Source organism: Anolis sagrei, chromosome 1 (assembly GCF_037176765.1).
Source record: "Anolis sagrei isolate rAnoSag1 chromosome 1, rAnoSag1.mat, whole genome shotgun sequence".
Classification (NCBI taxonomy): Eukaryota; Metazoa; Chordata; class Lepidosauria; order Squamata; family Dactyloidae; genus Anolis; species Anolis sagrei.
Genome location: NC_090021.1, coordinates 230,923,549 through 230,938,451, shown reverse-complemented (window position 1 = coordinate 230,938,451; position 14,903 = coordinate 230,923,549). Strand labels below are relative to the sequence as shown.

The window sequence follows — 14,903 nt, the reverse complement described above, 5'->3', positions numbered from 1 at the left end:
TTATTTCCTACTAGCACTCTTGTTTCTACTTTGAATCCAAAACATTTTGTCAATAGAGTTAGATTTTTAGTTTTACCGCAAGTTCTGGGTAATCAATAAATTGAACATTGCAAGCTGAAAGGAGTGTCTTGTCTTTTGGAAGCAGAAGAACATGAGAGCCTGGATGCTGTGATCAGCATTCACTATTTAAAAAACCAGAGAACCTAGAAATACTCTCTCTTTTTTTTCTTTTGGACTACAACTTTCAGACTTCTCCAGACAGTATGGCCAGTGGTCATGCTGGTTGATGGGGGGAATTTGAGAATCACCATGCCAAAAAGGTATCCTTTCAGACACTGTTTTTTCTCATACACATGCTGAGGGTATATTGCTAGTACTATTGTTCATAAGGAAAGGCATAGTATCTTTTTAAATGCAGGAGCCCACATACACAGAGAAGGTTGTGACACTTTGGTATTGCAGAGTCCTATCCTCCCCCCACCCCGCCTCTTTCTCCCATTTTATTTTTGAGAGGACCAAAGGCTTGCCTCATCCCCTCCTCTCAGTTGTTGCATCCCAGGTTAGCTTCGTAGTGATAATTAAATTACAATATTTATGAGGTTTTTGCCAGATGGAACTGCGACCAGCACTAAGAGGCGGAGTTTCCATGCTTTCCAAATCACACACTCCACCTGTTCCTTGTTTGTTGCTCCCCAACCCAGCTCAGAAGGAGGGAGAACATTCACATATAGTCAGAAGTCAGACTGCCACAAAGAATGCTAGACATCCAGCACAAACTCTGTGGGATTCATCCTTTATTTTTATTTTTTTACAAGTCTCAGCAAACACATCCAAAGCAGGGCAGAACATGGGAACAGCCCTGCTGGATAAGGCCATAGGCCAATCAAGTCCAGCATTTGGTACATACAGTAGCCAATCCAAAATCTACAGGATTTCTTCAAGCTCTTTCTCTCTCACACACAATTGCTATGCTTCTCCCACTTACTTGTATTCAGAACTGGGCTATCTCTTGTCCTGGAAGTATTGTGAATGTATCTAATGTCCTTTTTAAAGCTGCCCAAAGCCATTTGGATCAGTTATTTGTTTCGACTACAACACTCAATAACCCTCAGTCAGTATGGCCAGTGTAAAGTTGAACGATATATCAGTTGTGAGAAGGATCGCCTTTCCAGGAAGCATCAACTCACATAAGTGCATAAGTTGTCTAACTGTTTATATTCTTAATATGTTGTTGCCAGTCCACTTCCGAGCACAATTCAAAGTGCTGGTCTTGGCCTATAAAGGCCAAATGGTTCTGGCCCAGCTTACCTGTCCGAACCTATCTCCCTCTACATCTTACCCCATAATTTAAGATCATCCAGGGAGGCCCTGCTCTGGTTCCACCCTCTTTGCAAGCACGTTGGGAGGGATGGGAAGAGAGACAAGGCCTTCTTGGTGGCAACCCCCATCTGTGGAATGCTCTCCCTAGTAAATTAGGTTGGCTTCATCCCTACTCTCTTTTAGAAAGAAGCTCAAAACATTGTTTTGGGACCAGACCTTCGGACAGTAGGTTTGGCAGTATTCACAATGCTTGAACTTTGACAATGACAGGCTTTGGACTGAGTTATCAGTCACTAAATCAGACTTGGACTTGGCTATATGAGGAATAATAATGTTTTAACGTATTTTAATCCAATGTATTTTAATGTATTTTAATTTAATGCTTTTTCTCTTGTATAATGTTGCTGTAATGTGTTTTGTATCTTGTCGGCATCGAATTGCTGCCATTGTAAGCCACTCTGAGTCTCCCTTCAGGGGTTGAGAAGGACGGGGTAGAAATGTTGAAAATAATAAATAAATAAATAAATATTGATGCATTGTCATTGAATCTCTCCTTTATGTGTATAGGGTTAGACATTAACATATCTAGCTTTGCGCTACTACCACAAATGGTGTTGCAGCCAATTAGTTTAGGATGGCTTCATATATGGACGACATTAGTGATGTGGCCTACAGGCAATATTTTTCCCATCGAGTCATTGGCTTCCAGCCTGTAGGTTGTTTACAGGAAAATAGTGTAATACTGTGGCAGAAGCTGTGCCATATTATTACTGTATTTGCAGATTTTCCTGTAAACATGCTACATGCTGGCAGCCAATGGCTCACAGACTACCACCAGTCTGCAGACCACCACTCTAAATAACATTGGACTTGCTGCTGAGTTTCATTAAGCTCATTGGGCCTTTCATACCATCAGATAGATGTCACATGTTCACTTTTGCATGAAATTCCCCCTGAATTCCCCTCTACTGCACTGTATCTTTCTCCCTTACCAGCTGAACTTTCCGCTCTGCCACTCAAGGCTGCCTACACATGGAAAGCAAAGGCAAAGAAAGCCATTTGAGTCTGGACATTGCAAAGAGGCTCAGAGGGAATTAAGCTGAACCAGCTGAGAGAAGCAACAGCTTCCAAGAGCATTTTTCTCTGGAAGGAGACCTCTGATTTGGAGGAAATAAAACAAAGTTAAGGATGATTACATGGAATGATGCAAACCTCATCACCAGACAGAAGGGAAGGCTGTTAACTCTCCAGAAGAAATGCCATTATTTACTATCTCTTTGGAAAGGTGAATTATAATGCATAGATACACGAGACGTTGTTGAAGCCTGGAAATGTTACTCAATAGACTACAGTTCTCAGAACTCCTCAACCAGCATGACCAGCAAGTATCTCAAAACTGCAGGTAGCTGTTAGTGACCTAAAAGCTTCAACTTATTGTCCTTGCTATTTCTGAGTAGCATTTCAAGGTGTAGTTTGTATAGTATTGTTCAGAATGTATAGAATAAGAATTGAGAAATTGGAGGGTGAACAGGGAAACTATGAAATTCACATCAAATTCCGTGGCAAATATATGATTCCAGCTGCATACTGGACACTTCCCAGGCCTGGATTCTGGCTGGTTTCTGGCTGTCCCAGGCATGGTGACATACTCACAGAGACCTCCTCCTGTTCATCAAAAGGATTACATGTGCACCCATGGTTAGTTCTACTGTGATTGTATAACAAAACGCCTTTGAAAATATTTTTAAACCCATCCTTGGAGAAATTATAAGAAACTTGAAGGTAGAACTGGGGATCCTCAAAATGGACACAACTTAAAAGGTAGTAGACAGATTAATGCATATGACAAATGCAAGTCAAAGGATATCCTTTCCAGCGGATAACATAATTGATACCTTTACCACTTTTTAAGGCAGAGGAGACAAATTAGGAGGGGGAAAAGGAGGAAAAGAGCATAAAGAGAAGGAATATAACAGTACAGTACCTTTAAAATTAAGTAGTTCTTATTTTAGCAAGAGCCTTTGTGGCTATAAACCCACTTCACATGCAGAGTGATAGCCCAGGGCACTTCCAGACAGGCTGTTATCACAGGACCATTCGCGTTTTAAAAATGTGGATGTTCATGGGGGGCTGTCCACACCTACCCCACAAAGTGTGCACTTTCTGGAGTGGGTGTCCAGATGCTCTCACAGGACTGGCCCACGAGAACATCTGGAAGCTCAATCTCCCTCCTCCAAAGCCCCCAAACCCCTTTGAAAAGTAAAGAAAACTTACCTGTCCTCCAGTAGACTGTAGCCGGAGCTCTCCCCTGCTCTCCCGGCGCATCATTTCTATGTGTCAGGAGAGCTTTGGCTGCAGTCTACTGGAGGCCGGGTAAATTTTCTTTACTTTTCAAAGAGGTTTGGGGGATGTGGGGGAGGGGTGGGTATTCCCACAGTTTTCTGGACTAATTTAGTTCAAAAAACTGTGGGAACGGTGTTTGGACCGTAGTTCAGACATCTGAAGTAGTGGGTTTATCCCATATCTTCCAAGAAGGTGGAATAAGCCCACTATCTAATTAATTCGCTACAAACCAGGATTTTCTGGTTTGTGGCAAATTAATTCCAGATTGTCCAGATGTCATTTGGACAGCTCCTTCTTTATTACAGGAGTTACCACAATAAAGGGGCTGTCTAGATCCGTCCCTGGTCTCAAGATATAAACCATAGTTGTGGGAACCCTTCCTTTTTACATAAATCACAGTTGTGGAATCCCTTACTTGTTTTTCATGCTGCAAGGGAAATACCTGACTACTTCTTTGAAAACAACTACATTCGGAGAACAGTTCACTCCAGGTTGATAAGCTGTTCTGTTGCACAACCTCCTTCATTTCTGAATTCATTTGAACAATTTCTGGGAGATTATTTGGATTTACTGGCATAGTTACCATTGTGACATCTGGAGTGTCAACAGGGGTACACATTCATGCTGTGCCTGACATGTGAAGGTCGCTTCTGTTTAGAATTCTTTGTTATGAAAAGTGTTGACAATTGGTTGTAAAGATGGGTTTATGGCTTTGACATCTGTTTCTTCCACTCCCTATCCCTCTGGCCGAGAAGGGGAGCAGACTTGAGACCTCTTCAGCAGGGCTCTTATATTATTTGTATTCAAACACCTCTTCCCCTTTTGGAGATATACATACACACTCACTTGGGGGGCTGCCAATTCTCAGTCCTCAAGGCTGATTTCCAGGGCATGAGAGCCACCTTGAAAGGTACAGTTTACTTGTTTGTTAGACTTGGTATTTTTATTTGAATAGTGTTGCCATAATTAACTCAGGCAATGCGATGTAATGGTTTGAGTGTTGGACTAGGACACTGGGAGACCAGGGTTTGAATCCCTGGTAAGCCATGGAAACCCACTGAGTGTGTAAACATTACAAACTATGCCTGGCAGGAAAGCATGAGGATATCTAGAATATGTCAAAAGGAATTTTGGGGTGGTCATAATATTTACATAGCAGCCTCATTAGCTGAGATTCTATATCTAAACTAGCTATCCCCAGCCACGCATTGCTGTGGCCTAGTCTGGTGAAATGGAAAGGGAAGAAAAGAGAAAGAGCAGGTTACTAATATATTTAATTACACAATGCTTGTGGGTATACAATATTTTTGTTGTTCCATTTTCTGTGCAGAGATAGAGATTGTGTGGTTTGTGGACTGTAGAACACGCAACATATAATTGTCCATATGAGAAGCAATCCGTGTCTAGATCTGAACCACACAATTCTAAAGACTGGCCTTGAACTTTGTTGATGGTGATTGCAAATGCCAACCAAATAGGGAATTGCAGTCTCTGAAATTGAAAGGGCATATCATTGGAATCATAGGAATGGAAGGAATTAGAACATCTCCAACCCAGAAAATCAAGGAAGATAATCCACAATGTTTGCTTTGTAGTGGATTATATGTTGTTGTAGACTTGGGGTCCTTCCTAATAGACATATAACCCAAAACATCAAGGAGATCATCCACAATGTCTGCTTTGAACTGGGTTATCTGAGTCTAGACTGCCATGTAAACCAGTTCAATGTGGATCGTAAACAGCTCTGTGGAAGGGGTCTAAAGAAAGACACAGGGCACCCAAAGGAGCCCCAATGAAGAAAATAATGAACATACAGCAGCATTCCTGAGGGTGGGGGTGGAATTAGAGGAGGGAGGAAGGTCCGCCCCCCTCAGATGAGGCAATGATTGACAGCAAGGGCTTCTTTAAGGGGAGGTGCTTTGAAGTTAGGGAAACCCAACAGAGGGGGTGTGATACACATGCCCACACAGCAAAATAAATACACAGAGGCCAAGAGGTGAGGCCTGCCTTACCTGGCCAAAGAGGCCCAACCGAGTAGGTGAGTGGCTGAGGCACACTCTCTCTTGGGCACAACTTCAGACTGAGGCAGAGAAGCAGCATTGGGGGGGGAGGGAGGTGAAGCACGGCCTTGAGGGCCACCCCTGCCACCCCCATGCAATCCCACCCCCTTCAGGACAGAGTGAGCAGCGCCAAAACAAAGAAGGACAGCAATAAACTATACTCACGAAAGGAATGCTATAGTAAACGACACATCTTAATTCCAACACAATGTCCCACAAAACAATTAAATCAAAATGAAACTACATTGAAATGTATGAAAATTCAATCTAACATTGCATTCGGAAACATTAAAACAAAATACTTAAATATGTAGTACAGCATGTGGTGCTCTGATGTTCAGGAGATGGCACTTTTTTCCTGAAAAGCATATTTTTACCTGTCACAGGTGTGATATCTATATAATAGTAGGTATATAAAAACATAAAAACATGCACCTACTCGAGTGCTACGTTGTGTCAAAATTTCAAAGCAATCAGTGAAATATTTTGGGAGATTTTAGATTTTGAATAAATAACCATTTATATTTTATTTATATAGATTGTATAGCATAAGTCTGCACCAGAGGAGTTATGCATCAATTGTACTATGTCACCCTTGTACTGAATAGCAGCTTTAAACAACTGAATGGGCAATTGGACAGTATTTTCAATGTTGCAACAGGGGCAGATGTATATACATTGACCAATAATGCACATCTGCATGTGCAGCTCTGTTGCTATGACTCTAAACTGAACGTGAATGTTTCATATTAGATAAAAAGGTTCCATAAGAGAAGTTACACATGCACAAAAAAGCAATAGGATTCCATTTAGTGAACCCTTCAGCTTTGGTGAAATTCCAGTTTCAGGGCTCATATACCCATATGGCACATAATAAGATTCACACTGACTCAGCTCTCAGTTTTTCTTGGTCATTTATGATATCCTTCCCCATTCCATCCAATCCAGTTTCCCAAGCAACTTGTTTAAAAAAGTAGCATAGATACATTAGTATTTATAATTATTCATCCTTCACACTGAAACTTAAAAAAAACACCCCTAGCTACAGTAATTGTTTCAGTGAGTGGAAAGGAAAAGGAGTTGAAGTTGTCATAGGTACTAGGCAAAATCTACCTTCCACAGGCAGCTTTTCCCTGATTCAATATGAACGACATAAAACCGACAGAGTATTTCCTCCCCACTCCTCCCCAAGTTCACCTCAGGAGGACAAGATGTTAAGAGGTTATTTAAAGAGGCAGACAGATAGACCAACTGACAGAAGGCAGTGAGGGTGCTTTCAAACTGCCCCTCTTCCACTTTCGACTGTTTTATCAGTGTGCTGGTAGTGGTTTGGAAGAAGAATACAAGGAGATGTTCTGCTCAAGAGACCATGTTTGTGTACAAGGGAAGAGGCAGAGACTGGCACTGGAGAGAATCTCGCTTTCTCCAAACAGGGTGCGGTGCCAGTCCAGTCACCCTTTCCCTCCCCCAAATCTGCCTCCATCTGTGCCAAGAACCACTGGGGAAGCGGTCCCCATCCCTGCCTCAGCTCTTGCTATCGATTCTTTCATTTCCGGCTTCATTATCTTTACGCCGCACCAGAGAAAGCTTTAAATAATTCACCAATGTGAACCCGACACAGATGTTCCCGGAGGCAGCTGGATGCGGAGCCCAGGCAGTGTCTGAGCTGCTGAGATAGCAGCATCCCTGGGGCCAGTTGACGAAGCTGGGCCTTTTCCAAGGGTGACGGTAGTGGGGGAAACAGCAGAAGCGGGGGAACGAGGGGTGACGGATCCCAGTAGGAAAGCAAAGGGAAGCTTACTAGTCACACTCTCCAGTTTTAGGGTATGAAGGCACCCTTTGGAAGGACTCTAATATAGTTAAAAGTTCAGAAACCTTTCCATTTTTGTCCTGCTCCTTTAAACAGTGTCCATTAATCTTTCCCACAAACTCCAATAACTTTGGGAAATGTTACTTGTATGGAGTATGCCTTCTAGAACCCACACAGCAAGCATGGAAGGGTTGACTTGGGGATTCTGGGAGTTGTAGTCTGGACAAGTACTGTTATTAATCTCTCAGAATTCTCCATTTATATTATGCTTCTCTACCCAACTCACCCCTGTTTCCAGTATAGGATGCCTTTCAAATTCACCCATCTTTAGCCATAATTTCAGCGCCAAGCTGCCAACTGGGTGGAGTTTTTGACCTAAAAAGGATATTTCCTGAGTTTTGTGTGCAGGTGCATATATACCTCAAACCAGAACACATTTCTATCAGTCAGCACCACTAGCCTATCAACTAGGCCCCACACTTGGTGTTGCTGGAAAAGCATTAGAGACAGGACTTTGGTGGTGGCTAAAGACATAACTTGTAACTCTTGCACAATAATAATAATAATAATAATAATAATAATAATAATAATAATAACAACTTTATTTTTGTATCCCGCCACCATCTTCCCAAAGGGACTGGGGGCAGCTAACATGGGGACAAGCCTAGTCAAACATAGGCTAAAACATAGCATAAAACAATGTTTTTGCTCCTAGTGAACAAGAGCATGCAAAGGCTGTTGGGTGCTCTTCTGTTGGGGTTCAGCTTGAGTTTGAACTTGAACCTGATTCTCTGTTTGTTCCTCCTGATGCTAATGAAAGTATATTTACTGATGCTAGTGGAAATGTACCTTTTGATGCCAATGCTCCTGAAATTAGTGAGGAAGAAACTGCTGTAGGTTTGGAAAATGCCAATGTTCCTGAAATTAGTGAGGAAGGAACTTCTGTAGATTTGGAAAATGAAAGTACCAGTGTTCATGAGAATGTTTCAGAGGGAGACCTTGATCGTTCCCTCCCTTCTGCACCTGTTAACTGTAATGACAACAGAAGGGGCCAAATTTGGGAAGACAGAAGTAAATCACTCAGTTTGCGTCGATCCACCCGAATTCAAGAATTAAAAACATTGGCTTCAAAACAGAAGGGCGGTTCACGGAACCAATTCTTGAGTTTTAATTGCAATACGCCGAGCTGATTGTCTCAGTTCAAGCATCGTTTCAGAATTGATGAAGACCTTGGCAGTTCTCCCGGTTCCCTGGCCATAGTTTGGGAAGATTTCTAGGATATCAAGTACGGTTAGTGGATTGCTAACAGATTCCAGTATTTCCCAGTGAGGCTTTTGGTTTTGCTTTGTCCATTTAAATTCATGTTTGCTGATTTTGCTGTGGCTTTTGACTTGCATTTTTCCTTTATTTTGTAACCATTTTTCTTCAATAAAAAAGGATTGTTTTTCACAGCCAAGTGTAGTGGATAGTTATCTTAGGGCCTCGTTCCCTGCTCTGGATTGCAACATCTTCTACCCCTCTGAGCTGCTGATTGGCTGAGGGTGTGTATAACAGATTGGCCTTAAAGGGTTGGTGTAAAGTCAGAAAACAGGCCCAGCTTGCAAAAGCTAAGTAGAGCTTGGGGGGGGGGGGGGGGAGTGATAAGGCAGTCTCTTAGCCAGCAGTTCAGTCTGATTGACTGGTGGAATTGGAGGGAAAGGCTTAGCAACTGGAGATGGGTGGAGCCAGGGAAAAGAGAAGAAGATGAGGCAGCCATTTTAGTTCAGTTAGGAGTTTGGTGTGGAAGAAGAAGGGTTAGGAGTTTTGAAGGGGGAAGGAAGGAAGGAAGGTCAGAAGGAAGAGATTTGGAAACTGTTTGATATATGAAAGATACCTCTTTGAGGATAATGGGCCTCTATAGTGATTAGAGTGCTGTGGGAGGAAGGGAGATTCAAAAGGTTTAAAAGATCCTGTTTGGATTCCTGTGTGTGGAACTCTGTTTTAAGAAACTCAAGATAAAAGTATCATCCTCTGTAAGAAGTAACGCCTGACAAGTTATTTGAAACTATTACGTGTACTGACTGCTCAAAATAAACAATATTTATTTTATTTTATTCCAACTGAAGTTTTGTGTGTCTTTTTAAACATTTCATTGAAGGAGGTGGCCTCTGAAACAATAAATTGGTGGCAGCAAAATAAACCTTTAATAAATAATTGTAGGCAGCAAAGTCAAAATCTAATATACAGTGCTGGCTTCCCTTTGCCTGGTCCTGTGTGTATGAGGGTGTGTGTGTCTCTGACCCCCTCACGGTCTTGTCTTGGACCAGATCTTATCATTTGTCCTTTGTCGAACATTTGTCATTTGTCCTTTGTTTTTTGTGTGTGGTGGTGCCTGTTGCAATTTCTGCCTTCCGTCTTCCATCTCTGTTGCAGGGTCCACTCAGGGGCCCTGTGTTTGCAAATTCAGGCAGGAAGAAATAGCCTTTCACTTCTGAAGACCTTTATATGTATGCTAATGGAGATGTATTCTCTGCCAGTAGGCAAATAATCTGACACCTAAAGTTGATGTCCGATTACCAAGCACTATATAGCCCTAATCCCAGGTATTCTTCCTCAGTCTGACACACCAAGGAAGTTCTGGTTTGGCAAATTGCCTATTCCCTTTTAATGCACTGTTGTATTTTGGGTCTTGGGTTTCAACCTCAGTTGGAACAGGTACATTTTAAGTGTAACTCCAGTCATATATACCCTGTTTCCCCAAAAATAAGATATACCCATAAAATAAGCCGTAGCAGGATTTCTTAGCATTTGCACAATATAAGCCATACCCTGAAAATAAGACATAGTGATATGTGTGGCTATGCAGCATACAAGGTCCCCCTGTCAGGTCCCAGTAGTTTTGCATGGGCTGCAAACTGAGGCATAGAGGGAGACATAGAAAGTGAAAGTAAAAGTCTCCTCAGTGAAGTGAGGAGCCGGATGCTCTGCTTTAGGTATTGTGTGCCCTCAGGGAGAAGAAGTGAAGCTATGGCTGCCATTTTACTCAGCACTGTGGGACTCTCTCCCCCAGCACTGACCAGCAACAGTCTGTGGGTCTCTCTCATCCCTCACAACCACCAGTAAAGCTGCTGCTCCCCAGCATTGACCAGCAATAGTCTATGGGTCTATCCCAACCCACACAAACACCAGGGAATAGGAGAAAAGCTTCAGCAAGCAGTCTGCTACTGAGCTCAGAGAGATCATCCCATAAATGCAGATTGTTGTACATCCCCTGAAAAAAATTACTTGAATTTGACCCATGCTAGCCTGGACCATGCTACTCACTTCTGAATGAAAATAGTGATTTCTTACAGCCAGTGAAATCTAACCACAGATATAGCCTTTCCTATTGCTCTGTGTTTGATTGCATTTCCCCTCCTGCGCAGACACCATGTTCAGTGGATAGGGATAATGAGAGTTGTAGTCCAATCAAATCTGGACAGGTTAAAAGAGCTACTTGTCTCATGATGTTTTGTATTGATGTTGTTCACCGCTTTGAGTCACCTGAGGGCTGAGAAAAGCAGTATATAAATAAAGTAAATAAATAAATAACACAATACTCAAAGAAATTGATGTCTGCTAGATCCTGAGCAGAGGAGGTGTAAGCACAGATACTAGGGCAAAGCTGAGAATACTGTGATCCTTCAGATGGTACTGAATTCTCTATCAGCACCAACAAGCCAATGGTAAGGTAGAATGGCTGTAGGAGTTCATTAACAACTAGAACGTGGATGGTTCCCACCCGGCATATTCTTTTTTCTTTTTTAAATTATTGCCATTTGGCAGATGATACAGGGTGACAAAGACAAGGACAAACAGACTGAAGGATAGCTTTTATCCTGGAGCTGTGGCTATGTTGAGCTCTGTGGTTTCACATTGATATGGTGGGGGTGTGGAGGGATGGGGGTGTTGCTTTGTGATGTGTGCGAAGGAAGGCATGTAATTTCATTATGCAATAGCACAATGACAAATAAAGTTATTCTGATTCTGAGATGGGTTTCTCTTTAGACCGATGAAATACCGAGCATGCACACATCGCATGGATCCAGCCCAGGTCTTTCCCAAACTTATTCTCTCAGCAAAGCTGGCACACCTTGTTTCCTAAGCTGCACCTCTCTGCCCCGACCACTTCAGCCTCAAGTATTTCCTGTGTCAAAATAGATTTATTCTCAGACAAAGCACTGCGTTTGCCTGGCGCTTTGCTCTGGCTGTAAATACAGATCAATAATTTAAGGGGGTAAAAACTATTAATAGAACGGGGGAAAAACATGTTCACCACAGAGATGGGAAAGTCATGATCAAGGTCACCTTGGACAATATACGGATCAGTGGTGTTTGATGAGGGGAGGACTGGGGGTTGCACAGAGGTAACAAGGTGAAGGCATTGCCTTTATCATGAGAGAGAGCTCAGGGATGGATGAAGACCAGGCATTTTGGAGATCATCCAAGGAGGACCAAGACTTTTGTGGAATAAGTTGCTCACTTGCCCTTAATCTACAGGAAAGCATGGTGCATTGAAGCATAAAGGACCCATGCCCTCTGGTCTCAGCTAGTCTACAATTCTGATAATCCCTAGCCATGCTGGAGTCAAACAACATGTAGAGTGTCCAACTATGGCTCTAGATTAAGGGATATATAGTTGAGCTCTATACTCGAGTGTGCTGGGAACTGTATGTGGCTTTGATCCTGGGACACAAGGGGAAGCCTGTGGGTCTTTCACCTAATGGACCAGGCAGTAAGAGACTCGCCAACCTGGAAGCTTGTCCCCATCTTTACAAAATGGAAACAGAAAAGCAGGTCAAAACAAAATGACTCCATTAATACCATGTTAGACAGTCCAGGATGCAAAATTCAGCAAGCAGGAGTAAAGTGCTAAGCAAAGGAGGGTGGTTAATGTTCAACTGTCGACAGAGCTAGAAAGTCCAGGCTGGAAAAAATGTGTTTCAATATGAGACAGTTGCTGTGAAGTTTTCTCTTCCAAGAAAAGTCCCTTTGCCCATGGTTCATCACCTAAGGAATCCAGAAGCATTTGTCAGGGACCCACTGAGTGTTGCAGACCATTCTGGAAGATGCCCTAGAGCAGTGATTCTCAACCTGTGGGTCCCCAGATGTTTTGATCTTCAACTCCCAGAAATCCTAACAGCTAGTAAACTTGTTGGGATTTTTGGAAGTTGTAGGCCAAAACACCTGGGGACCCACAGGTTGAGAACCACTGCCCTAAAACAACTTTCAACCAATTATTGTCTTCTATTTATGTTGGACTACAGCTCTCATGGTCTTCACCTGTGTTTCACTCCTATTTCACCATTCTTGTTAAGCCAAAGGAAAGGATACACTATTTTTGGTTTCCCTCAGCAGAGGAAGAACATCCTGAGGGATACAATTCCACCACATTCCCAAACTGGGTCACCAGATGTTGCTGGACTTCAACTTCCAGAATCTCCAGCCAATGTGGCCAATGCCCAGGAAATCTGTGAACTGTAGTCTAACAAGACAGAGTAACCTGAGTTTGGAAACCACAGCTCAAGGTAAAGGTGAAAATGCCAGGCCTAATGCAGTTTTCTGGCCAGAATCATTATTTAGCCCTGAAGCCTGGATTGTATTCGCACCTATTTTGTGTATGCTAGCCTAAAAGAGGCAACCAGACTCATCCATTTGATATGCCTGATGCCAAAAAATAAGTAGAAAGTCCCAGGAGCTCAAAGGAGGGGCTATTTTATACATGACCAGAAGAATTAACAGTTGCTCCCAAATACCACTGCCTGGCAGTGTCTCCTCAGCATACTTCTTTGGAAATGCTCTGCTCCATTTTCTGGTGATGGCTGCAGGGGAGGTCCATCACGTGTAGTTTGCACAATGACAATGGGGATGGCATGGCAGGCAGGGTGCGCATTGAATGATTGCATTTATGATTGCAGATATTGCTGTGAGTGGAGTGTGGCCTGTCATCAGAGTAGCGTTGCCAGACCATCAATAACGTTCTCCCTGGGCTCATAGCAGAGCCAACTTTATTATTTATCCTCAGATGTTCCATGCCAGGGACTGCCTGGCAACACTGCTTCCAAAATGGGGTACTCACAAACAGCTGGCTATGCCACCCCCGGTAACATCACTTTTCTCCTTTCATCATTAAAAAGGAGCTGCTGTGTTTTTAAGCCAAGCAAGCAAGTAGCAATGAAGGACTACTCCTTCCTGCCAAATGAAGCATCTTTCTTTTCTTTCCCCCCTTCTCTTTTCTTCATGGTGTTTTTCAAACTGTGCAGGGTTGCTTAGAAGTTTAAACTTTCTTCAAGAAAAGTACAACACTGTTAGATATGCTGTCCAACTCACAACAGTTTTGCCTACTCGTATCACCTCCCTCTGCCATATGCAGATGCAGAGATAAGCTGGGTTTTCTCTGGGGCAGTGGTTCCTGACCTTTGCCCTCCATATCTTTTGAATGTCAGAGCTGGCTAAGGCTTTTTGGAATAGAGATCAAAAATTTCTGGAGGGCCTAAAGTTGTGAGTCACTATCTGAAGGCATTTTGTCATTTGATGTGGGGCAATGATGAAATCAAAGAATCCTGTTGATGCCCTGTGTGAACTAACTGCATACCCTAAAATGTTCTTCAACAACCAGATGCCCTCCAGATGTTCTGAATTGCAAGTTGGATTCAAATTAGAAGAGATTCCACATAAACATCAGAAGGAATGTCTTTTCTGAAAGAGATATTTGTCAGTATAATGGAATGCCTAAAAAGATGGTGGACTCTCTTTTGAAGGTCTTTAAACAGAGATTGGTTGGGCATCCTTCAGGAGTGTGTTCTTGCATGATGAAGGTGGAACTAGATGGCTTTTGTGTTCCCTTTGAACTTTCAGATTATACGGTTTCGTGATTTTATTATTTCACCTTCTCCAGCCAGCATCTGAATATTTCGATGAGACTAGAAGCCATAATAGACTGAGAGAGGAGGAATCTGGGAGCTGTAGCCCCCAGAAAGTATCCCCCCCCCCCCAGATTTGGATGAGGGTGATGTTTCTCAGTCATTGACAATAGAGAACAACACAAGCAATCAGCATATTAGACTATTTCTTTTTCTGTCTTATTTGTGGCTTGTGGGAGGATGCCTACAACTGCTTGTAGCCACAAATGGCAGTGGATTTTTGTGATCTTTGTACCAGATCTACTCTGTGGGAAAGATATTTGGTGACAACACTTGGACAGAGCTCTGCATAGTGACTCCTTGTTTTTTCTGAGTTTGAGGGTGCACGTTTCAAAACCCTCTTTTCCTCCACTTCCATCTGTGCCCCCAGGTGCTAGAAGTTTACCAATGGCAAGAAAACCAAAATGGGTGGGGTAGGGCAGAGAAAGC

The 14,903-nt window shown here is 42.7% G+C and overlaps 1 protein-coding gene across 1 annotated transcript in view; it reads right to left on the bottom strand.

Moving 5' to 3' along the window:
* ASIC4 (acid sensing ion channel subunit family member 4) overlaps window positions 1-14,903 on the bottom strand; it is a 321,232-nt gene that overhangs the window by 285,683 nt on the left and 20,646 nt on the right. The window lies entirely within an intron of this gene.